Source organism: Phocoena sinus, chromosome 17 (genome assembly GCF_008692025.1).
Source record: "Phocoena sinus isolate mPhoSin1 chromosome 17, mPhoSin1.pri, whole genome shotgun sequence".
Classification (NCBI taxonomy): domain Eukaryota; kingdom Metazoa; phylum Chordata; class Mammalia; order Artiodactyla; family Phocoenidae; genus Phocoena; species Phocoena sinus.
Window position 1 is genome coordinate 72,960,903 of NC_045779.1, and position 13,801 is coordinate 72,974,703.

General features: G+C 39.4%; 1 protein-coding gene across 4 annotated transcripts in view; it reads left to right on the forward strand.

Moving 5' to 3' along the window:
• KHDRBS3 (KH RNA binding domain containing, signal transduction associated 3) overlaps positions 1-13,801 on the forward strand; it is a 171,779-nt gene that overhangs the window by 79,907 nt on the left and 78,071 nt on the right. The window lies entirely within an intron of this gene.

Here is a 13,801-nt window from a genome sequence, read left to right on the forward strand (position 1 = left end):
TTCACAAATTCGTTGCTCTCGAGTGTGAGCTCGTTGGTGCGGTCCACGTGCCGAGCGCTGTGCTCAGTGTTGGTGTGTCGCGTGAGTAAGCGCAGCCCCACAGGAGGCTTTTGAGGTTTAGGGGAGTGGAAGCACGTGGTTTCTGTGCAGCGTGAGGGAGTGCTTGATGGTGTCGGAGCGCGGGCACAGAGAGGAAGGCACTGTGTGGGTGTTTATGTTTTTGTTAACAGTTGATGGTCTTTTTTAATCCTTTTCAGTCACGATGACATTGCCGAGAATGTGATAATTTGAAGAGAATTTGTCCCTATTTCCATTACAAAAGTTAATTTCGGTCTTTTGTATAATTTGCATGTTCTAGATTTAAAAAACAAAAACTTGAACACATTGGTTCTTCAGACAGTTTATTTTAGAGAAACTGTCACATCTGCCAAACAGCTGTCTGGGATAAGACTGTGTTCAGCGATTCCCAGTGGTGTAGCAGATTGACTTACCTACTGTAGCATGTGTCATGATTATGTTATCTGTGAGGAAGACTCACATTTATAGGGAAAGGACGTTTTAAATCACGATTGTCTTGGAAAAGCCAGGGCATAAGACCGTATTAAGTGTTTTAACTTGGGAGCTTAACAGAGTTTTCAGTAGTTCCCTCAAGCCAGTGTGATGATCCTATTATTAATTTAGTTTAAAAACAGAGCTTTTGAGTGCTCTCTATTTGATAGACACATGTGGACTAATAAAAGACATGGCCCCTGCCCTTATGGAGTTTATATAATGGGAGAGACAGGTAAGAATCAGATATTTATATAAATGACTTTAAAATTGTAACTCTGACAAGACCAAGGAGAGATTTAATGTCCTTGTGGTCATTCATTGAGGACGAGGGAGTGCCAGCTTAGCCAAGTCGGACAGACTCTGTTCTCCAAAGGTAGCAGCAGCCGTCCTCCCACCCCATCACTTCTCACTCTTCCACCAAGAGGTAGGCTCCAACTTCTTTCACCTTGAATCTGAGCTGGCCAGAAAACTCTTTGCCTGACCCAAGGTCGCAAAGAATTTCTGCTGTGTTTTCTTCTTAATGTTTTATGGTATTAGCTCTTGCATTGAACTCTGTGATCCACTTGAAGTTACTTTTTGTGTATGGTGTTAGATTAGGATCTAAATATATCTTTTTCTATGTGGATATCCAGTTGTCCCAGCACCATATGTTAAAGACAATTCTGTCCCTATGGAATTGCCTTGGCACTATTGTTGAAGATTAACCGAATATAAATGTATGAATTTATTTCAGAATTCTCAGTTCTGTTCCATTGATTTATATACCTGTCCTTATGCCAGTACCATACTCTTAATTACTTAAGCCTTATAGCAAATTTTGAAATCCAGGTTGTGTAAGTTCTGCAACTTTGTTCTTCTTTTTCAAAATTGTTTTGGCTATTCTGGCTCCTTCACATTTTTATGTATATTTTACATTCAGCTTGTCAATTTCTACCAAAAAAAAAAAAAAAAAACCTTGCTAGGCTTTTGATAGTGCATTGAACTTATAAGTCAGTTTGGGGGTAATTTTCCGTCCTAACAATATTGCACCTTCTTGTCCATGAACACGAAATGTCTCTCCATTTTTTAAAGAGATATTAAAATTTTTTCTCAGCAGTGTTTTATAGTTCTCAGGATACCGGGCTTGCATTTCTTTTGTTAAATTTATTTCTAAGTATTATATACTTTTTGATGTTATTGTGAACGGAATTGATTTTTTAAAATTTCATTTTCAGGTGGTTACTTGTGTATAGAAATGCAGTTGATCTTGTTTGTACCTTGTGACTTTGCTGAATGTGTTTATTAGTTTCAGTGTGTGTGTGTTTAATGGGATTATCAGGATTTTCTACATACAGAATCATGTGATCTGTGAATAAAGAAAGCTTTACTTCTTCCTTTCATATCTGATGCCTTTAATTTTTTATTTAATTTTATTTTCTTCCTTATTACACTGACTAGAACTTTCAGTGCATTGTTGAGTAGCAGTGAGGATAGACACCCTTTCCTAGTTTTCAGTCTTTTACCGTGAAGTGTGATGTTAACTGTGGGGTTTCTTTTGCTGCCCTTTATCATGTTGAAGAAGTTCTCTTCTGTGCCTGGTGGTAAGAGGTTTGGTTTTGTTGGTTTGTTTTAGTCACAAATGGGTGTTGGGCTGTGCTAACTGCTCTTCGGTCCATTGAGCCCCTCACGTGGCTTTTCTTCTTCATTCTGTTAATAACGGCGTATTGCATTTGTGATTTCAGATGTCAGGCCAGCTTTGCAGTCCCAGGTGAAACTCTACTTGGTCGTGATATGTAATCCCTTTTATATGTTGCTGGAAACATATAAAAAACCCTAATAGTTTAATGATTATTACATCTATAATCATGAGGGATATTGGCTTGTAGTACAGTATTTTTATAGACGTTTCTATTAAATCACACATCTGGCATTTCTGGTGCTCTTTGTTTCTTTATGCGGATAGAGTTGACATATGGTGTTACTTGTTTTCAGCCTGAAGGACTTCCTTTAGTCTTTTTTGTAACATAGGTCTGCTAGCAAAAACAGTTTTTTTCTCGGCGTGTCTTTATTCCACCTGTATCCTGAAGCTTAGTTTACAAACGTACCTCTTTTTATTGCGCTTCACTTTATTGTGCATCAGAGATACTGTGTTTGTTTTGTTGTTGTTTTTTTTAACAAATTGAAGGTTTGTGGCAACCCTGTGTCAGGCAAGTCTGTTGGCATCATTTTTCCAATAGCATTTGTTCACGTCATGTCTCTGTGCCACGTTTTGGTAATTCTCACAGTATCTCAAATGTTTTTACTAATTTTATATCTGTTATGGTGATCTGTGATCAGTGATCTTTGATGTTACTACAGTGACTCAACTGAAGGCTCAAATAATGGTTAGATCTTTTAGCAGTATTTTTTAATTAAGGTAAGTACTTTTTTTTTTTTAAGACGTAATGGTATTGCACACTAATAGACTACAGTGTAGTGTTAACCATAACTTTTATATGCACTGGGAAACTAAAAAATTCGTATAACTGGCTTTCTTTCAATATTTGCCTTATTGCGGTGGTCTGGAACCAAATCTGCAATACCTCCAAAGTATACCTGTGTATAATTCTTGGTCGATGGTTTTTTTCTTTTATGTGGTAGGAGGCCATTCTTCTGTTTTCTGGCCTCTACTATTTTTGATGTGAAGAGTCATTAATTGTTTTGTGGTTTTGTGTGTAATCGGATGTTTTTCTCTTGCTGTTGCTCAGACCTTCTTTTTATCTTTGATTTTCCACTATTTGACTGTGGTGTACATGTTTATCTCAAGCAAATATGTGGGTTTGTGTTTTTCTTCAAATGTGTGGGTAGTTTTCAACCATTGTTTCTTTAAAATTTCTCTGCCTTTCTCTTCCTCCTCCACCACCCCCAACCCCTGGATTCCCATTATATGTATGTCGGTACATTTGATGGTGCCCCACGGATCTCTGAGACTCATTTTTCTTCATCCATTTTTCTCTGTGTTTTTCAGACTGAATACTTTTAATTAACTTCAAGTTCACTGATTCATTCTTCTGCCATCTTAAATCTGCTGTTGAGCTCCTCTGATTAACTTTACATTGTAGTTATTGTGGATTTTTTTAACCTCTTTTTTTTTGCTGGTCCAGATTTGGGCCCTCTCCTAGGCAGTTTCTTCCTGCCCTGGGTATAGGTGACGTTTTCCTGTTTCTTCACGTCTCTTAGGTTTTTGTTGAGAACACCACATCTTAAGTAATGTATTGTAGTAAATCGGATTCTGATTCACTTTATTCCCAGAGGGTTATTGTTGCAGGTTTTTTTTTTTTCTTTAATAATTTAGTTGGACTAAATCTGCAAAGTCTGTCTCCTTCATGGTTTAAAGTTTTGTTAATTGTTTTCCTTCTCACTTTTATTTTGAAGCCTGGCCTGCTAGGATTTTTCTCTGGGTCAGCATTGCTGAGAGATCAGCCAGTGATTGGTCAGAGGATGTGCTCAAACACCTGTGTCAGTAAGGTTCCCCCGTCTGCTGATGGAACTGGGTGTGCACTGGGGAGCACATCCAAAGGCTACTCAGTTTTCCAGTCTGCCCTGGCTTCTCCTTTCTGCCAGGAATCCTTGTGTCTCCTTTGTACATACACAGACGCACTGTCAGGCGAGGAGGTGCGGGGCACTTTAGCTTTCTCCCGTTCTCTGCTGTGCGTGTGCGTAGCCCTCCATTCAGCCGGAGACGTGCAGAGAGCTTATCGAGCCTCTCCCTGGCTGTTAAATTTCTGGCTAATTGGCCAGTCTGTTTGTTGCTTGCCCCACCCAGAACGTGATTATTCGGCTTGCTGATTGACTGACCTTCTCTATTCATTTGCTATCAGAATTGCTACTGATGTTGACAGCGCTGCCGGGCATGGAGTCATTTCACACTTTCTTCAGAATCAGGTGAACATCCGTCACTGGTTTTCACGGCTTTCCCCATCCTAGTGGAACTTCTGCGTCATCTGGGCTGGGGAGGAGGGGTGGGAGCACAAGATTGCCACAGACTCCCACTCTCCTTTCCAGAGTCCTGAAGCGGTCGTTTTTAACTGTTTGGTCAGCTTTTATTGTTGCTTTTTATGGAAAGGCTTTGCTGAGCTCCTTGCTTAGTTATCCTGAAAGTCCTGTGCTCTCTCATAACCTTTCATTTTTTTTTTTTTTTTTTAAACTTAGGTTGTTTTGGATCTCTATCCGTACGAGCATATGTAAAGTTTCACTTCATCCTTTTTCGTGTCTGCATAATATTTCATTATATGCGTGTTCCAGAATTTATTTAATTAGTCTTCAAATAATGGACACTTACTTCTTATAGATTATAATTCAAACAGTGATCCCAGGATTAACCTTGGACATAAATATTAGCATATTTGGGCAAATATGTCTGAAGAGTACATTTCTGGCTAGTTAGAGAACCCACTGAATTTTTAATAAATTACTTTTAATGATTTTATTTTAAGACTTTTTTCCTATTCTCCAGGCTAACACATTTAGATAGATCCTAAACTTACTGGCTAGAGAAATCCCATTTACACACATTTAATTAGAATTCTAATCAATTTTCTACTCTTCACAATTGGTGACAGTGTTGGTGTTAATGTTATAATAGATTCACTTTTCAGGTGGGGAGTTGAAGTGATAATTTACTAGTGACTAGTTTAAAATGTAAAATTGTAAAAATAATTTAATCTATAAGCTACCATATGTGATTTGGTTTCCCTGCTGATCTAAAAACATTATTTCAAAGACCAATAAAATTGTAACTACAGTGTGCATGTCAATAGTGTCTATCTGACATCAGAAGAAACAGTTACCTCACATTTAAAGAAGTTGTCTAAAATCACATAGCTGGTCAGCCCGATTGGGTAGATGCAGGCTTAACCTCAGATGCGATTGACTCAGATTCCGTTTTTTTGCTTTTTGGGGTTTTTTTTCCCCTCCTAACTACACTATCTGCTGTAATGTACTCTTACACAGATGATGTTTAAAATAGGCTTTAATTCTAGTTTTCGTGGCACCATTGTAAATCACCTAACTTTACTTAGAGCAATGCTTTTCTTTTTAAATTTTTAACTGTATTTTTGAATAGGGCCTCAGTTATCTTCTTTTCCCATGAATCAATTTTTAACCACATACAATTTTATGTCCTGCCTCCTAACACTTTTCAACAGGGCCAATATTCAGCATTTAGGTAGCACATTTTATTTAGAATGTGCTTTAAAAATAACTTATTAATCACACGTTTTTAGTAAAATGGTAAGGAGCATACTGTTAGTAGGCAGAACCCACCACAGATTCAGAGGTTATCTGCCAGGAGCCTGCCAAGGGCCAGCTGTGATGACACACCCTTCTCTGTAATGTGTGGGGCCTTCCTTCCCACTTCTGTATCCATATCTTTAACTTCTGAATTTCTAGTTCCTGTGTCTGATTGCTCTACAACAGCTCAATTTTTTTTTTTTTTTTTAATTAACTTTTAATTTTAGAGTAGTTTTAGATTAACAGAAAATTTGCAAAGAGAATGCAGACTTCTCATCTACTCATACCTCGTTTCCCCTATTACTCACAACTTGTATCAGTATGGTGAATTTGTTACAATTAATGCACCAATATTTTTACATTATTTTAACTAAATTCCATATTTTATTCAGAGTTCCTTAGTTTTTTTTTTTTTTTTTTTTTTAACATCTTTATTGGGGTATAATTGCTTTACAATGGTGTGTTAGTTTCTGCTTTATAACAAAGTGAATCAGCTATACATATACATATGTTCCCATATGTCTTCCCTCTTGCGTCTCCCTCCCTCCCACTCTCCCCATCCCACCCTTCCAGGCTGTTCCAAAGCACCGAGCTAATATCCCTGTGCCTTGCGGCTGCTTCCCCCCAGCTATCTACCTTACTACGTTTGTTAGTGTGTATATGTCCATGACTCTCTCTCGCCCTGTCAAAACTCACCCCTCCCCCTCCCCATACCCTCAAGTCCGTTCTCCAGTAGGTCTGCGTCTTTATTCCTATCTTACCCCTAGGTTCTTCATGACATTTTTTTCCCTTAAATTCCATATATATGTGTTAGCATACGGTATTTGTCTTTTTCTTTCTGACTTACTTCACTCTGTATGACAGACTCTAGGTCTATCCATCTCATTACAAATAGCTCAATTTCATTTCTTTTTAAGGCTGAGTAATATTCCATTGTGTATATGTGCCACATCTTCTTTATCCATTCATCCGATGATGGGCGCTTAGGTTGTTTCCATGTCCTGGCTATTGTAAATAGAGCTGCAATGAACATTTTGGTACATGACTCTTTTTGAATTTTGGTTTTCTCAGGGTATATGCCAAGTAGTGGGATTGCTGGGTCATATGGTAATTCTATTTGTAGTTTTTTAAGGAACCTCCATACTGTTCTCCACAGTGGCTGAACCAATTCACATTCCCACCAGCAGTGCAAGAGTGTCCCCTTTTCTCCACACCCTCTCCAGCATTTATTGTTTCTAGATTTTTTGGTGATGGCCATTCTGACTGGTGTGAGATGATATCTCATTGTAGTTTTGATTTGCATTTCTCTAATGATTAATGATGTTGAGCATTCTTTCATGTGTTTGTTGGCGTTCTGTATATCTTCTTTGGAGAAATGTCTATTTAGGTCTTCTGCCCATTTTTGGATGGGGTTGTTTGTTTTTTTGTTATTGAGCTGCATGAGCTGCTTGTAAATTTTGGAGATTAATCCTTTGTCAGTTGCTTCATTTGCAAATGTTTTCTCCCATTCTGAGGGTTGTCTTTTGGTCTTGGTTATGGTTTCCTTTGCTGTGCAAAAGCTTTGAAGTTTCATTAGGTCCCATTTGTTTATTTTTGTTTTTATTTCCATTACTCTAGGAGGTGGGTCAGAAAGGATCTTGCTGTGATTTATGTCATAGAGTGTTCTTCCTATGTTTTCTTCTAAGAGTTTGATAGTTTCTGGCCTTACATTTAGGTCTTTAATCCATTTTGAGCTTATTTTTGTGTATGGTGTTAGGGAGTGATCTAATCTCATACTTTTACATGTACCTGTCCAGTTTTCCCAGCACCATTTATTGAAGAGGCTGTCCTTTCTCCACTGTACATTCCTGCCTCCTTTATCAAAGATAAGGTGTCCATATGTGCGTGGGTTTATCTCTGGGCTTTCTATCCTGTTCCACTGATCTATCTTTCTGTTTTTGTGCCAGTACCATACTGTCTTGATTACTGTTGCTTTGTAATATAGTCTGAAGTCAGGGAGCCTTATTCCTCCAGCTCCTTTTTTCGTTCTCAAGATTGCTTTGGCTATTCGGGGTCTTTTGTGTTTCCATACAAATTGCGAAATTTTTTGTTCTAGTTCTGTGAAAAATGCCAGTGGTAGTTTGATAGGGATTGCATTGAATCTGTAGATTGCTTTGGGTAGTAGAGTCATTTTCACAATGTTGATTCTTCCCATCCAAGAACATGGTATATCTCTCCATCTATTTGTATCATCTTTAATTTCTTTCATCAGTGTCTTATAATTTTCTGCATACAGGTCTTTCATATCCTTAGGTAGGTTTATTCCTAGATATTTTATTCTTTTTGTTGCAATGGTAAATGGGAGTGTTTTCTTGATTTCACTTTCAGATTTTTCATCATTAGTATATAGGAATGCCAGAGATTTCTGTGCATTAATTTTGTATCCTGCTACTTTACCAAATTCATTGATTAGCTCTAGTAGTTTTCTGGTACCATCTTTAGGATTCTCTATGGATAGTATCATGTCATCTGCAAACAGTGACAGCTTTACTTCTTCTTTTCCGATTTGGATTCCTTTTATTTCCTTTTCTTCTCTGATTGCTGTGGCTAAAACTTCCAAAACTATGTTGAATAAGAGTGGTGAGAGTGGGCAACCTTGTCTTGTTCCTGATCTTAGTGGAAATGCTTTCAGTTTTTCACCATTGAGGATGATGTTTGCTGTGGGCTTGTCATATATGGCTTTTATTATGTTTAGGAAAGTTCCCTCTATGCCTACTTTCTGGAGGGTTTTTATCATAAATGGGTGTTGAATTTTGTCGAAAGCTTTCTCTGCATCTATTGAGATGATCATATGGTTTTTCTCCTTCAATTTGTTAATATGGTTTATCACATTGATAGATTTGCGTATATTGAAGAATCCTTGCATTCCTGGAATAAACCCCACTTGATCATGGTGTATGATCCTTTTAATGTGCTGTTGGATTCTGTTTGCTAGTATTTTGTTGAGGATTTTTGCGTCTATGTTCATCAGTGATATTGGCCTGTCGTTTTCTTTCTTTGTGACATCCTTGTCTGGTTTTGGTATCAAGGTGATGGTGGCCTCGTATAAGGAATTTGGGAGTGTTCCTCCCTCTGCTATATTTTGGAAGAGTTTGAGAAGGATAGGTGTTAGCTCTTCTCTAAACGTTTGATAGAATTCACCTGTGAAGCCATCTGGTCCTGGGCTTTTGTTTGTTGGAAGGTTTTTAATCACAGTTTCAATTTCAGTGCTTGTGATTGGTCTGTTCATATTTTCTATTTCTTCCTGATTCAGTCTTGGCAGGCTGTGCATTTCTAAGAATTTGTCCATTTCTTCCAGATTGTCCATTTTATTGGCATAGAGTTGCTTGTAGTAATCTCTCATGATTTTTTTTATTTCTGCAGTGTCAGTTGTTACTTCTCCTTTTTCATTTCTAATTCTATTGATTTGAGTCTTCTCCCTTTTTTTCTTGATGAGTCTGGCTAGTGGTTTATCTATTTTGTTTATCTTCTCAAAGAACCAGCTTTTAGTTTTATTGATCTTTGCTATTGTTTCCTTCATTTCTTTTTCATTTATTTCTGATCTGATTTTTATGATTTCTTTCCTTCTGCTAGCTTTGGGGTTTTTTTGTTCTTCTTTCTCTAATTGCTTGAGGTGCAAGGTTAGGTTGTTCATTCGAGATGTTTCCTGCTTCTTAAGGTGGGCTTGTATTGCTATAAACTTCCCCCTTAGAACTGCTTTTGCTGCATCCCATAGGTTTTGGGTCGTTGTGTCTCCATTGTCATTTGTTTCTAGGTATTTTTTGATTTCCCCTTTGATTTCTTCAGTGATCACTTCATTATTAAGTAGTGTATTGTTTAGCCTCCATGTGTTTGTATTTTTTAAAGATCTTTTCCTGTAATTGATATCTAGTCTCATGGCGTTGTGGTCGGAAAAGATACTTGATACAATTTCAGTTTTCTTAAATTTACCAAGGCTTGATTTGTGACCCAAGATATGATCTATCCTGGAGAATGTTCCATGAGCACTTGAGAAAAATGTGTATTCTGTTGTTTTTGGATGGAGTGTCCTATAAATATCAATTAAGTCCATCTTGTTTAATGTATCATTTAAAGCTTGTGTTTCCTTATTTATTTTCATTTTGGATGATCTGTCCATGGGTGAAAGTGGGGTGTTAAAGTCCCCTACTATGAATGTGTTACTGTTGATCTCCCCTTTTATGGTTGTTAGTATTTGCCTTATGTATTGAGGTGCTCCTATGTTGGGTGCATAAATATTTACAATTGTTATATCTTCTTCTTGGATCGATCCCTTGATCATTATGTAGTGTCCTTCTTTGTCCCTTTTAATAGTCCTTATTTTAAAGTCTATTTTGTCTGATATGAGAATTGCTACTCCAGCTTTCTTTTGGTTTCCATTTGCATGGAATATCTTTTTCCATCCCCTTCCTTTCAGTCTGTATGTGTCTCTAGTTCTGAAGTGGGTCTCTTGTAGACAGCATATATAAGGGTCTTGTTTTTGTATCCATTCAGCCAATCTGTGCCTTTTGGTGGGAGCATTTAGTCCATTTACATTTAAGGTAATTATCGATATGTATGTTCCTATTTCCATTTTATATATTGTTTTGGGTTCGCTACTATAGGTCATTTCCTTCTCTTGTGTTTCGTGTCTAGAGAAGTTCCTTTAGCATTTGTTGTAAAGCTGGTTTGGTGGTGCTGAACTCTCTCAGCTTTTGCTTGTCTGTAAAGGTTTTAATTTCTCCATCAAATGTGAATGAGATCCTTGCTGGGTAGAGTAGTCTTGGTTGCAGGCTATTCTCCTTCATCACTTTCAGTATGTCCTGCCACTCCCTTCTGGCTTGTAGGGTTTCTGCTGAGAGATCAGCTGTTAACCTTATGGGGATTCCCTTGTGTGTTATTTGTTGTTTTTCCCTTGCTGCTTTTAATATGCTTTCTTTGTATTTAATTTTTGACAGTTTGATTAATATGTGTCTTGGCGTGTTTCTCCTTGTATTTATCCTGTATGGGACCCTCTGTGCTTCCTGGACTTGATTAACTATTTCCTTTCCCATATTAGGGAAGTTTTCAACTATAATCTCTTCAAATATTTTCTCAGTCCCTTTCTTTCTTTCTTCTTCTTCTGGAACCCCTATAATTCGAATGTTGGTGCGTTTCATGTTGTCCCAGAGGTCTCTGAGACTGTCCTCAGTTCTTTTCATTCTTTTTTCTTTATTCTGCTCTGCAGTAGTTATTTCCACTGCTTTATCTTCCAGGTCACTTATCCGTTCTTCTGCCTCAGTTATTCTGCTATTGATCCTATCTAGAGTGATTTTAATTTCATTTATTGCATTGTTCATCGTTGCTTGTTTCATCTTTAGTTCTTGTAGGTCCTTGTTAACTGTTTCTTGCATTTTGTCCATTCTACTTCCAAGATTTCGGATCATCCTTACTATCATTATTCTGAATTCTTTTTCAGGTAGATTGCCTATTTCCTCTTCATTTGTTAGGTCTGGTGGGTTTTTATCTTGCTCCTTCATCTGCTGTGTGTTTTTCTGTCTTCTCATTTTGCTTATCTTACTGTGTTTGGGGTCTCCTTTTTGCAGGCTGCACTTTCGTAGTTCCCGTTGTTTTTGATGTCTGTCTCCAGTGGCTAAGGTTGTTTCAGTGGGTTGTGTAGGCTTCCTGGTGGAGGGGACTAGTGCCTGTGTTGTGCTGGATGAGGCTGGATCTTGTCTCTCTAGTGGGCAGGTTCACGTCTGGTGGTGTGTTTTGGGGTGTCTGTGGCCTTATTATGATTTTAGGCAGCCTCTCTGCTAATGGGTGGGGTTGTGTTCCTGTTTTGCTAGTTGTTTGGCATAGGTTGTCCAGCACTGTGGCTTGCTGGTCGTTGAGTGAAGCTGGGTGCTGGTGTTAAGATGGAGGTCTCTGGGATATTTCCACCGTTTAATATTATGTGGAGCTGGGAGGTCTCTTGTTGACCAGTGTCCTGTAGTTGGCTCTCCTACCTCAGAGGCAGAGCCCTGACTCCTGGCTGGAGCACCAAGAGCCTTTCACCCACACAGCTCAGAATAAAAGGGAGAAAAAGTAGGGAGAATTAGTAGAAGTATGAGTAAAGAAAGAAGGAAAGGAGGAAAGGAAGGAAGGAAGAAAGAAGCAAAGAAGGAAAGAAAGGAGGGAGGGAGGGAGGGAGGGAGGAAGGAAGGAAGGAGGGAAAGAAGGAAAAAAGACAGAAAGAAAGATGATACAGTAAAAATAAAATAAAGTATAATATAGTTATTGAATTAAAAAATATTTAGAAAAAAAAAAAAGGGACGGATAGAACCTTAGGACAAATGTTGAAAGCAAAGCTATACAGAGAAAATCTTACACAGAAGCATACACATACACCTTCACAAAAAGAGGTAAAGGGGGAAAAATCATAAATCCTGCTCCCTGAGACCACCTCCTCAATTTGGGGTGATTCGTTGTCTAAAGGAGGGAAGGAAGGAAGGAAAGAAAGAAAGAACGAAGGTAAAGTATAATAAAGTTATCACAATTAAACTTAATTATTAAGAAAAAGAATTTTTAAAAAAAAGTCATGGACGGATAGAGCCCTAGGACAAATGGTGGAAGCAAGAGTATACAGACAGGATCTCACACAGAAGCATACACGTACACATTCACAAAAAGAGGAAAAGGGAAAAAAATCATAGATCTCGCTCCTAAATTCCACCTCTTCAATTTGGGATCATTCCTTGTCTATTCAGGTATTCCACAGATGCAGGGTATACCAAGTTGATTGTGGAGCTTTAATCCGCGGCTTCTGTGGCTGCTGGGAGAGATTTCCCTTTCTCTTCTTTGTTCTCACAGCTCACAGGAGCTCAGCTTTGGATTTGGCCCTGCCTCTGCGTGTAGGTCGCTGGAGGGCGTCTGTTTTTTCGCTCAGACAGGACGGGGTTAAAGGAGCCGCTGATTCGGGGCCTCCGGCTCACTCAGGCCGGGGGTTAGGGGATGGGGGTAGGAGGGGCACTACGTGCGGGGCGGGCCTGCAGCTGCAGAGGCAGCGTGACGTTGCGGCAGAGGCCGGCGTGATGTTGCACCAGCCTGAGACCCGCCGTGCGTACTCCCGGGGAAGTTGTCCCTGGATCCCGGGACCCTGGCAGTGGCGGGCTGCACAGGCTCCGCGGAAGAGGGGTGTGGAGAGTGACCTGTGCTCGCACACAGGCCCTTGGTGGCGGCAGCAGCAGCCTTAGCGTCTCCCGCCCGTCTCTGGGGTCCGCGGTTTTAGCCGCGGCTCGCGCCCGTCTCTGGGGTTTGCGCTTTCAGCCGCGGCTCGCGCCCGTCTCGGGGGCTCGCGCCCGTCTCTGGGGTTCGCGCTTTTAGCCGCGGCTCGCGCCCTTCTCTGGAGATCCTTTAAGCAGCGCTCTTAAACCTCTCTCCTCGCGCACCAGGAAACAAAGAGGGAAGAAAAAGTCTCTTGCCTCTTCGGCAGGTGCAGGCTTTTCCCCGAACTCCCTCCCGAACAGCTCAATTTTTGTGTGCTATAGACCATTGCAGACTCGACCTGTACAAAGTTGATTAAATCATGATGTCACTTTGTTACTCTCCTTATCTTCCAGAAACCAGTCAAACTTCTTGACTTTGCTCATATACCCCCATATCCAATATTTTACCATTTCTAATAAAATTAGGCATTATAAATAACTCCATATCTACCTGTCACCATCCTTCCTGCCACTTCCCTACTCCAAGCCATCTTTACCACGTACTGGGATTACTTAAGTGCTTCCGTCTGGTGTTTCTGCCTCCAGTGTGTTGTTTTTTCCTTTTAATATCTTTATTGAGATATAAATCACACGGCATAAAATTCACTCATATAAAGTATACAGTTCAGTGCCTTTTAGTATATCCGCAGAGTTCTGCAGCTGTCCCCCTAATCTCAGCTGGGCCATTTGTATTACCTCCCAAAATGAACCTTGTAACCAACAGCCGTCACTCCCCATTCTTCTCCCACCTTCGGCAA